This window comes from Theobroma umbraticum, unplaced genomic scaffold (assembly GCF_002168275.2).
Source record: "Theobroma umbraticum cultivar Fairchild unplaced genomic scaffold, ASM216827v3 scaffold_67.0, whole genome shotgun sequence".
In the NCBI taxonomy this organism is placed as follows: Eukaryota; Viridiplantae; Streptophyta; class Magnoliopsida; order Malvales; family Malvaceae; genus Theobroma; species Theobroma umbraticum.
The window spans coordinates 1,567,335-1,579,158 of record NW_018397262.1 but is presented as its reverse complement, the minus strand read 5'-3'; the positions used below and the strand labels follow the sequence as shown (position 1 = coordinate 1,579,158).

The window sequence follows — 11,824 nt, the reverse complement described above, 5'->3', positions numbered from 1 at the left end:
TCCTTTAATGGTTAGATGAATTTGAAGAAGCTCTAATCTTCCTCCTCATATTCATTATCACCAATGCTCGTGGGAGGCCTTTTTTTCACTGAAAATAAAAAATAAATAAATAGAATAAAAATAATTAAAAAGATAAAATATGAGTTTCGAAAACTTGGGTTGCCTCTAAAAAAGTGTTTCTTTGTAGTTACTAGTTTGACTTTGACTGAGGTCTTCATTCACCATTTAAGGAGGTTTGAGTTTGCATGGAAAAAGCTTGAGGTGTGAAAGTAACCTTCTTCTAAGATGAGGTTGTAGTGGTTTTAACTCAAAATTTAGTGCTTGCTTAATCCAAGGTCATGGAATAGGCTGAATTTTACCCAACTTCTCAAATTGAGTTCTTCTTGAATAATGCACTTTTGGTATAACCTTCAAAACATGTGTAACATTTATGAGTTCTTCATTCTTGTACTTTGTCATCACATCTAGTACCAAAGAAGCTTAAAGGAGTTTTTTTTGGATTTTCCATATCAACAGCCTCCTTAGGTAACTCATCAATTGTATCCAAAAAGGGAATGAGAGGCACATATGTCTTGACTTATGGTGTTGTAGATACTTCCTCCTTTTCGCGTAATTTCTTCGTCTCGAACTTGATTGCTGGAAGTATTTCTTATTAGAAGTTTGAGAATATGGTGCCCTTGAAAGCAAGTATATTCTTATGCTTAATTTCATTAAATTTGTAATGAAAGTACATTTTGATTATAAGACAAAGAGTTTGTTTTTAAGTAAGTATTCATTATCTAGTTATTAAGGTATCATGATTCTATTGAGACATTAAAATACATCTGTATGAAGAGTCATGCATAGGAGACATGTATTTTAATTGAATTTCAAAATTGTTCACAACCATACAATAAAGTTGGTCACTTTATTGTGTTGAGGCTGTAGTGTCCAAATTACTTCCAACAAAATGAATGTGATTCACTTCACGAGAATGATGAGTCTCAAATAATTGAAATAGTTGATTACGAGTAATGACACTATAACATGAATTGGAATCATGTGATAATCAAATTTAAATTTAACCGTTACTTAAATCTTGATCTCACACTTATGCATTTGCTTGTAATAGAACCAAAATCCTGATGGATAGTGAACTCGTGTTTAATCTCCTTATAATCTTTAATTTACCATGAACATGATCATCATAAACGTTGACCTAGACTCCGTATTTTGTGATTATAATCGACATGAACATTTGAGAACATATATCCAAATAATGGAGTTTATAGCATTAACATCACTTCTAGTGATTTTAAGAAAATTGGTGATTAATCTAGGCCCAGTGGATTGATGAGTTAGCTACTCATCACATTCAGATATACAAAATATAAGATCTAGAGTATTGAATCACTAATTGGATGAAATTTGAGACTAAAGGACAAAATTAATATAAAGTGTAAAACAAAATTTCACATTTTGTCATTGGATGGTTATAAGAGTTTACAATATAAGGTTTTGCAATTGGATAACAAATAATTAATATCAAGTATTGAATTGTTTCTTGTAATTATAGTTTATCTAAGAGTGCAACCATGAATCTATGGTGGAGTGATTTCATGGTTAATAAACTTAAATTATTTTAATGAGATTAAGAATATTATTAAGTTTATTAAATCTTTGAATATCTATGTCCAAATAGATTCCTCACTTAGCTTCGTACAATCAAACTTGTTTAAACTAGAAGTATGTTTTAATTTGATTAATTAAATTGTGTACAAAAATGACACCTTTAACATGTTTTTCTTAATTTAGACAAGAAAACATGTTTGACCTTAATTTAGATAAGAAAATATGTTTGTCTTAATTTAGATAAGAAAATATGTTTGTCTTAATTTAAGACAGAAAAAATATTTTTGTCTTAATCTAGACAAGAAAACATATTTGTCTCAATTTAGACAAGATAAAATATTTTGTCTTAATTAAAGATAAGAGTTGTTTTAAATTAAGATAATGCTAGAGAGGATTCTTGTAAAATGAATCTAGACATTCATAGTGATAAAAGGAGACTTTATACTTGACTATCACTCTTTTATTATCATTACTCTTTTAAATAAAGATAGATAATAATAAAATAAGAATTATATTCAACAAGGAGTTTTTATTTTTATCAAGAACCCTAAATGATAATTAAAAAATTAAATTATTTATTCTTTACTTTTAATTTTGAGAATTATGGAACATTGTTGATGCTTCCATAACTCTAAATGGATGGTCAAGATCGATTCAAAGGTGTTGATTTTGATTAAACCTTTGAGGCAAGAGTTTTAATAAAAAGAGAAGATATTGAAAAAAAGAAAGGTACAAACTTTCTTTGAAAATGTTTCAACCATCACTTCTCTTCTCCTCCTTCAAACTTTATGGTATCTTTCTTCCTCTTTCCCATTCTTGGTCAAATTTTTTTTTGAAAGAAAATAGTCACTAATATTTACGAAGAAAGAGAGACAAAATTGGTTGCCATCTTGTAGGTCTAGCATTCCACCTCTCATCCACTTAAGGTTCAAGTTAAAGTATTCTCGAAGAATAAGTGGTAAATTTATTTGTTCAAGAAATCATTCATTGGTATGGTGGTGTCCAAAGATAAGAATCTCAAAATAAAACGTGTTTTTTTTCTTACTTAATAGATTCTTATTTTTTTAGGATGTGATTATGTTACTTACAATAAGAATGATGTGTGTTTCTGCTTATGTACTTGGATTACTTACTTCCTTTATAAATGAAATTTTTTGAAATCCATGCTTTACACAATCATATCAATCCATTAGGATCCTACTCTAATATTTCTTTGATCTACTTTATCTCCATCATTTACCACATTATTTCCATTTATCTCATCAAGATGCTTACCATATTCTTTTCTTCCATGATTAGGCTTAGTGTTACTTGGTGAAGTTTCCCGAAGTCTATTGTTGACGTCATTAATAAGTTGACTTAAATGTGTCTCAATATTTCTCATTGAAGCTTTATTACTTTAAATGACTACATCCATATTTGTCATGTGTTGCATAAACATTGTTTCAAAAGTTGGCTTTTGCTAGTTAAATTTTTACCTACGCAAATATACATATCAAAAAGATAGTATAATGGTAAGTAAAGTATCGATCTCACAAAGCATTTGATCTAAAATTTCATTAAGTACTAAATTTAGAACAATTTAATCTTATTCAAATAATCAAAATTAATTAATTAACTAAAACTAATTGATCAAAATTTAAACTAAAAAGAAAAATCAAAGTAATAATAACTTGTGTAAAAATCAAATCAAACAAGCCTTCACACTTCATCTAAATCTTACCTTTATTTTTTAAATTATTTTAATACGTTGAATTGCTAACCGAGAGTCTTCAATTATTTATAAGGGTCTCTCAACTTGTCTTATAAAAATATCTATTTTAATCAAAACACTATATCTCTATGTGAATTAAAATTAAAACAGACTCATTAAGTTCAAGTTATAATTCTGGCTACATATGGCATAAAGGTATATCCATATACTATACACAAATCAATTAATAGGATTACATGCTATCCCAATTTTAGTTTCTAAACTCTCTTTCCCAAGTTTGTTTAGGTTCTTAGATCAATTTAATTGATGGCTAATCAATTAAAAAACTTTAAGAATAAATTGAAATAAAAATTTAGACTATATGTGAATTTAATTGCAATTGTAGAAAAATAAAATTAGCTATTCATAATTGTAAAGACAAATAAAAATATATAAATTTCAACCATTGAGAGTAATAAGAAAAATAAAAGCTAAGGAAGAAAACAAAACAATTATTTGCGGTATTACTTTCCGAGTTTCTACCTCAACTTTTGACTTTTTAAATCTCTAAGGGTTGTCCACTTTAATTTCTTCAAAAAATATCCTATTTATACTAATAATCTCAACTTAAATTTCCCTAGTTAACCTAATTACTCTAACTTTTGGGTTTAAAAGTGTAATGAGGCCCAAACATCAAATATCATCCTTAGAATTGCCATTCCTGTAGCATTACGCCTAGTCATCTTCCAATATGATTTTCTCTATCTTCAAGGTAGAACTGGTTAAAGTTGTCCACATAAAAGTTGTAGCTTGGTCTCTTAGATTTCCAATGGTATAAGAATCTCATCATTTGGATATATGGAGTGTGAGTTATGATCAACACACTAAAATATATGCAAGCAGAATTCTAGGTCCTCCAAACACCTTACTTTCCAAAATTAAGCCCTATTCCCTTAAATCCTACAAAAGTATAAAAACTAATGAATAATAGCCCAATTAAAGTCAATAAACATAAAATTAAAATAACTGACTGAAAATAAACTAATTATAAAAACAACTAAAAATAACTAAATTATAATTAAAAATTAAGGATTTAGCTAATATTTAAGAACAAAATGAGATTAAAATAATTCTATAAAATAGAATTATTACACTCTCACACTTAAGATTTTACTAGTGCTTGAGCAAAAGAAAAGAAAACAGAGAAAATAAAAAAACTTAATAAAAAAACTTTTCAAGAGATAAACATTCACCAACTCATGATTTTCCAATTTTTCCACAAAAATTATCTCATAATTCTAACTTAGGGCAAAACATAGATAATTTTCAAATTCATACATCAATTCAAATGAAATCTTACTTTTGAATAGACTTCCTGTGTGTGTGAATCATCTCTTATAAAGAATATCATGCAATTTAGATTACTTTATGCCAAGTCTAAGCATAGGTTAGTACTAGAATCCAATAAGTTTTTTTTTTCATTTCTCTCTCCACTAATGTGGAAGCACACTTATTCAAGAATTAATAGGTTTTTATTAAGCTTATAATGTAAAGCTAGGGTCAAGGTATGATAAAGGATATATTTAGGTTCAAATTTACCCTAAACACTTAACCAATCTAGGACTTATAAAGAGCTCAACCATATATATTTGAATAAAATACTATTACTCCCTTAAGTTTTGATCGAAATTAGACGAAAGTCCATTAGTTTTCAAAATGGACACTTAGTCTCAAAAAAATATTTTTTTACTACACACATAGGTTGAGCTGTTAGTCATCCGTTAGTATTTTTGTCAACTTGCTGACGTGATAAGAGTAAAAAGATAATTTTACCCTTGATTAATTTTTAAAATTACTATTATATAAATTTATTATTTTTTATTAATTAAAAAGAAAACCTCCCAAGATGGGGAGCTTGATATGGGCCTTTCTGAGGGAGCATCAGTGTTCCCCTCCACCCCTCCCTTAGGGAGCATTGATCAGTGTTCCTTTCTTTCTTTTTTTAATTTTTTAAAAATATAATAATAATTTTTTAAATTATAAAAAAAAGACATTTTAGTTTTTTCTTAATCTCTATTAACGGTGTTTGCATTTTTGGGACGGAGTGTCAAGTTCAAAAATTAATGGACCTGCTTGAAATTTCAACTAAAACTTGGAAGGGTTGGGATATTTTACATTATATTTTTTGTAGCACCCCCAAACTTGAAATAAAATTTCCTTTGTATAACACACTTTTTTTTTATTTCATTTTTTTTACACCCCCAAACTTATTTGTGACAATTATAAACATGGGGTAAATTTCTAGCATCCAACATTTTTTGCCTCAACTTTCTTTCCCAATTTTTAGAAAAATCAAAATATTTAAAGGTGAAAGTTTCAAATTGTTGGAATTAAATAAAAAGACTAAGGCTCATATAGTTGTGTATATACAAAAAAAAAAGAGTAAATTTAGCTCAAAAGGGGTGACTAGGGATAATTATCTAATACGATAAGCTTAAAAAAGCTCAAATATTCCAAAAATAGCCTAAATCAGTTCTTATCTTTTGAGTGTTATCTAGGATTTCGTCTCAAGATAAAATCAAACAAATTATAAAATCTTTAACCTCGTAAACTTTTTCTAAATCAGTAAAAAATATAGTACTTAAATTATTGAAAGTCACATTCTACAATGAAGTTATCAAAAGAATATGAACACAAACTTAAATCATACTCATATTTTTCCCAAAAACTAAAATTATAAAATAATCAAAATATCATCCTATAAGGAAAAATCATAATCATAAACAAGGTGTTAAAATATCTCTATTTCTTTTAGAATTGACACTAAAAATTAGAGTTAACAAAACATGCAAAAGAAAAGACATATTTTAAACAAATAAAATAAATATAAACAAGTAAAAATAAATAGAGACACACAAATAAAAATAAATAAAGATACATAATAATCTATTACATACTTAAAAGCAATCTTGCCACACTTCAGTTTCCTTATTTTACCACGTGGCAATTTACAGGGTGATCACGTTATCAAGCTGGTTGGTTTAGTTCTCTATCAGACTTTACAAAAGAAAAAACAAATTACCAGTGTGCGAGTCAACAAAAACAATGAAGAATGCTTTTAAAGGGAGCCCACACCCAACGTTGAGGAAGAGGGTTTTAAACGGGGTTTTAAATTTGTGGCAGGACTTCTTGCAGGAGGAGAAAGGTGGCTAGGCATTTTTAGAGAGAGGAAACTGGCGGCAGAAGGAAGGGGAAGAGAAGAAAAGAGGAAAGGAAAAGAAAGAGGGACCCGCTACCAGAAGGCTTAGGCCAACAAGGCGACGATGCCGGGAACAGAATAAGGGCAAGAGGGTTCAGAGAAAGGGGTTGGCTGTCACTGCCAGTGGAAGAAGAAGAAAAGAGCAAAAAGGAGGAAAAGAAAAAGGGTAGGCAACTAGGGATAGGTTAAAATTCAAATCACGTGGTTTTATGATGGATACAAAGAAGGAAAAAAAAGTGGGTTGGAACCATCCAAGTCCAACCCGGTTCAGGTTTAGTCCATTTTTTTTTGTTTGTAATTTTTTTTATACATGAATTAAATTTATGAAAATAGGATAAGAATAAAAAATGAAACAATTTTTTTTGATAAATAATACAAAATGAGCAATTAATTCAATAAAGTTAATAATGACTTATCAAAATTATTTAAGGATCCCAAAATTATTTTCATAAGGTGGATTAATTCTAAATAATTATAAAACCATAAGATAAGAAAGTAGTAATTAAAATTGAAGATAATTAGAAAATTTCATCATTAAAACTAAAAATTTTAATAAGTGTAATTAACATTCATTTTATTTTTACTTTCAAAAAAATTAATTTTATTGTATAAATTACGTAGTTTATCAATAATTACTTTATAAATATTATATTTTCTTAACATGAATTTTATTTTGCTATTAGAATCATGTAATTAACAAAATATGATTATATCAACATTAGCATATATTAAGATATAAAAAATCAAATGTTTTTTAAAAAATTTATTCAAATAAAATTTTTGCTTAGTCAGACATCAAAAAAATTTTAAAATATTGATTTTTTAAAAGAATTATCTTTAATTTTTTATTATTACTATTATTTATAATGTTTTTAAATTTAAAATTATTTTTATTTATAATATTTATAATTTAAAATTACTTTTAATAAAAAAATCAACACCCACGTGAAGCGAGGCACCACTCTAGTAGAATCTAAGACACCCCCCTAACTTAAAACTAAACATTGACCTCAATGGGTTTTTTTTTTTGAAATTCTTTTTCAATTTTTTTTAAGGGGGGACACTTGCAAGAAGAAGAAAAAAAATCAGTAATTAATGATATAAATAATAAATGAATAAAAGAAAATAAATTAAAGTAAGTAAATTAGGTTAGAAAGCTTGGGTTGCCTCCCAAGAAGTGCTTGTTTATAGTCATTAGCTTGACTATAGCACCCGGTTTTATAGTTCTTCATCTTCAAAATACTACCTCAAGCTATGCCCATAACCATGAATGTGCTAATATCCTCACTACCAATCTCAATTATTCCACAAGGATAAATTTTTACCACATGGAAAGGACCTAACCATATTTCTTGTGTTTTCATGGAAAAGCTTGGAGTATGATCAAGAAAGTAACATTACTTGCTGCTTAATTCAAAAGGACAATTAGATGGTGGTGGAGGATACTCCTTCGATGATTGTTTGGGTTTAATAGGGAGAAATGATGGCTTAAACTCAAGAATTGGTGCTTGCTTACCAATAGGTGGAGAACAGGCTTACTTTTCCCTTCATCAACTAAATCCACTTTATAACAACTATTTGTATATGAATACTTGATTGCATTCAAAATATTAAACTCTGCTACCTTTTCTCCAACCTCTAAAAGTTATCTTGCCTTCCCTTACATCAATAATTGCACCAACAGTAGCCAAGAATGGTTGCCCTAAGATTTAAAGAATTTCCACGCTGCTCTTCCATCTAAAGCACAATGAACTCCACTAAATGTAGAGATTGCCTAACTTTAACCAACACATCCTCAATAATCCCAACAAGATACCTTATTGTTCTATCAACTAATTGAAAAGAAATTGTTGTAGGTTGTACTCATCAAGGCCAATTTTCTTAGCAATTGACAAAGGCATAATTGAAATACAAGCCCCCAAATTACAAAAAGCTTTAGACAATTTAAATTTACCAATAGCGCAAGGAATAAAAAAAACTCTCTGGATCCTTAAGCTTTGGTAGAAGCTTGTTTTGAAATATAGTACTGCATTCTTTAGTATGTGCAACCGTTTCAAAGTCTTTTAGCTTCCTCTTTGTGGTTAGGATGTCTTTTAGAAACTTAACATAGTTTGGCACGTTGTCCAAAGCTTTAGCAAAAAGAATAGTTATGTGGAGTTTCTTAAAGATATTGAGAAATTTCTCAAACTACTTACTCAGTTTTTGTTTTTGCAACCTTTATGGGAATGGTGGTGGAAGATAATTTGCTTGAGACTTCAGTTGATTTTTAGCTTTCCCATCATCATTCTTTTAAGCTTCAACTTTTTTCTCAACAATTACCTCGTCATCATCCACATGCTCTTTTAAAGCTTCAATTGATTTTTCCTTTACCCCTTCAACTTCCTTCCCACTTCTAAAGGTAATCACATTGCATTGTTCTTTACCTTTGAGATTGATTTATGTGTCACTTGGTACGACATCTTGGGGTTTACTGTTGATGGAATTTGTAAGTTGTCCCATTTGGGTCTCAAGATTTCTTAAGAAGGCTCTATAGCTTTGAATTATAACATCATTCTTTGATACATATTGCATAAGAAGCTCTTCCAATTGAGACTTCTTTTCAAGAGTTGGTGGTCTAGCTTGTTGTTCAAACCTAAGGGACATGATGAGTTTCGGATTTAAAGGCCTTGAATTGTTGTTCTATCAAAAGTTTAGGTGATTCCTCCAACTAGGATAGTATGTATCAGAGTATGGATTATTTTGCTGCCTGTTGAACTTCCGTACAAATTGAATTGATTCAAAATTGTATAGACATTGATCATTTGAGTGCCTATCTCCACATATCTCATAGACTACAAATGAATTTCAGACAATGTGAACTCCTAGTGTGTTAAACTTCTTGGATAGTGTAGCCACTTGTGTAGTTAAGAAACTAAGTGCATCAATTTCATATGCTCTAATAGCTTTTCTTGGACCAGACCTTTCCGAAAGCCATTGGTAATTATTTGAGGCCATCTCTTTCAACAGATTATGAGGATTTGTAGCATTCATACCCATTAATGCCCCACTAGTAGTAGTATCAATTATGGGTTTTATTGAACTAATAAGTCCATGGGTAGAATGTTTGAACTTGCAACCAATCAAGAATCCTACGATGAGGACATTTTCTTAGTAGTTCTTTAAATCTCTCCCAAGCTTCATACATGGATTCACCTTCAAATTGTGTGAATGAGGTTATATCATTCCTTATCTTTGTAGTCTTTGCAAATGGCAAGAATTTTGCTAGAAACTTTTGAGCCAAGTCTTCCCATGTAGTAATAGATCCATTGGGTGGTGAATTGAGCCAACTCTTTGCTTTATCCCTCAAAGAAAATGGAAACAGTCTTAATTTGATAGCATCATCAATCACTCCATTATATTCAAAAGTATTGCAAATTTCCCAGAAACTAACCAAATGAGAATTAGGATCATCACTAGGTAACCCACCAAATTAGACTAAAAACTGAATCATCTAAATGTAAGCTGGCTTAATTTCGAAATTATTTGCATTGATGGAAGGTCTTCTAATGCTTTGGTGTAAAACTTACAAAAGAGAAACAACATAATCCCGTAGCAATCTATTTTCCGTTGGAACTTGATTAATGGCATTATTGCCATTGTTGTTGTTATCCTCAGCCATTGTCTGATCTAAAGTTGCAACTTACAAATTCTCCCTTTGATGTTTTCTGAAAGTTCTTTCTATCTCAAGATCAAAAGGAACAAGATTCAAATTGTTTTTTCTTTGCATACAATGACCAAAGATACCTGCAAGCAAAAAAAACTCATATTAAAACAACAAAAATAAAATTTGAAGTAAGACTAAATTGCTTGGTATTAATATTAGCAAAAATTTTAGAAACAATTCTTCGACAACGACGTCAAAAATTTGTCAGTTAAATTTCTACTACACAAGTATACATATCAAAAAGATAGAGTAACGGTAAGCAGAGTATCAATCCTGCAACGAATTGGTCTAAAATTTTACTAAATACTAAAATTAGAACAATTTAATCTTATCCAAATAATCAAAATAAATTAAGTACCTAAAACTAATTGAACAAAATTTAAACTTAAAAGAAAAATCAAAGTAACAATAACTTGGGGAAAAATAAAATCAAACAAGCCTAAGATTATAATATTCCTCACACTTCATCTAAATCTTACCCTGATTCTTTAAGTTATTTCAATAGGTTGAATTGCTAGCCTAAAGTCCTTAATTATTTATAAGGGTCATCTGACTCATCTTATAAAAACATTTATTTTAATCAAAACACTATATCCCTATGTGAATTGAAATTAAAACAAACTCATTAAGTTCATGTTCTAATTCTAGCTACATATGACATATAGGTATACCCTTATCCTATACACAAATCAATTAATATGATCATATGCTATTCCAATTTTAGTTTACACTAAACTCTCTTCTCCAAGTTTGTTTAGGTTCCTATACCAATTTAATTGGTGGCCAATCAATTAAAAAGCATTAAGAACAAATTGGAATAAACAATTCAAATCTCATTAAAAATAAGCAAAAAAGAGATTAAAAATTTAGATTACATGTGTATTTAATGTAGTCCTAGAAAAATAAAATTAGCTACTCATAATTGCAAAGACAAATAACAATACATAAATTTCAACCATTGAGAGTAATAAGAAAAATAAAAGCTAAGGAAGAAAACAAACAATTATTTGCAGCCTTGCTTTTCGAGTTTTTGCGGCAACTTTCTACTTCTTGAATCTCTAAGGGTTATCTACCTTAATTTCTCCTAAAAATATCCTATTTATACAAACAATCTTAACCTAAAATTCCCTAAGTTAACCTACTGACTCTAACTTTTGGGCTTAAATATGTAATGAGGCCTAAACATCAAATATCATCCTTAAAATTGCCATTCTCGCAGCAGTTCACCCAGTCATTTTTTAATATGATTTTCTCTGTCTTCAAGGCATAATTGGGCAAAGTCATCTTCATGAAAGTTGTAGCTTTGTCTTTTAACTTTCCAATGATGTAAGAATCACGTTATTTCGAGTTATGGTCATAACACTAAAGTATATACAAGTAGAATTTTGGGTCATTTAAACACCTTACTTTTCAAAATTAAGCCATATTCCCTTAAATTCTACAAAAGCTTAAAAACTAATCAATTATAGCCAAATTAAAGTGAATAAACATAAAATTAAAATAACTCATTAAAAATAAAATAATTATAAAAATGACTAAAAATAACTAAATTATAATT

General features: G+C 29.0%; 1 non-coding gene across 1 annotated transcript; it reads left to right on the top strand.

Annotated features, from left to right (window-relative positions):
- The first annotated feature begins 9,688 nt into the window (after positions 1-9,688).
- LOC149526974 (small nucleolar RNA R71) lies at positions 9,689-9,795 on the top strand. Its single transcript, XR_016351444.1, has one exon. It is a non-coding gene; the product is annotated as a small nucleolar RNA R71 (small nucleolar RNA).
- The last annotated feature ends 2,029 nt before the right edge of the window (positions 9,796-11,824 follow it).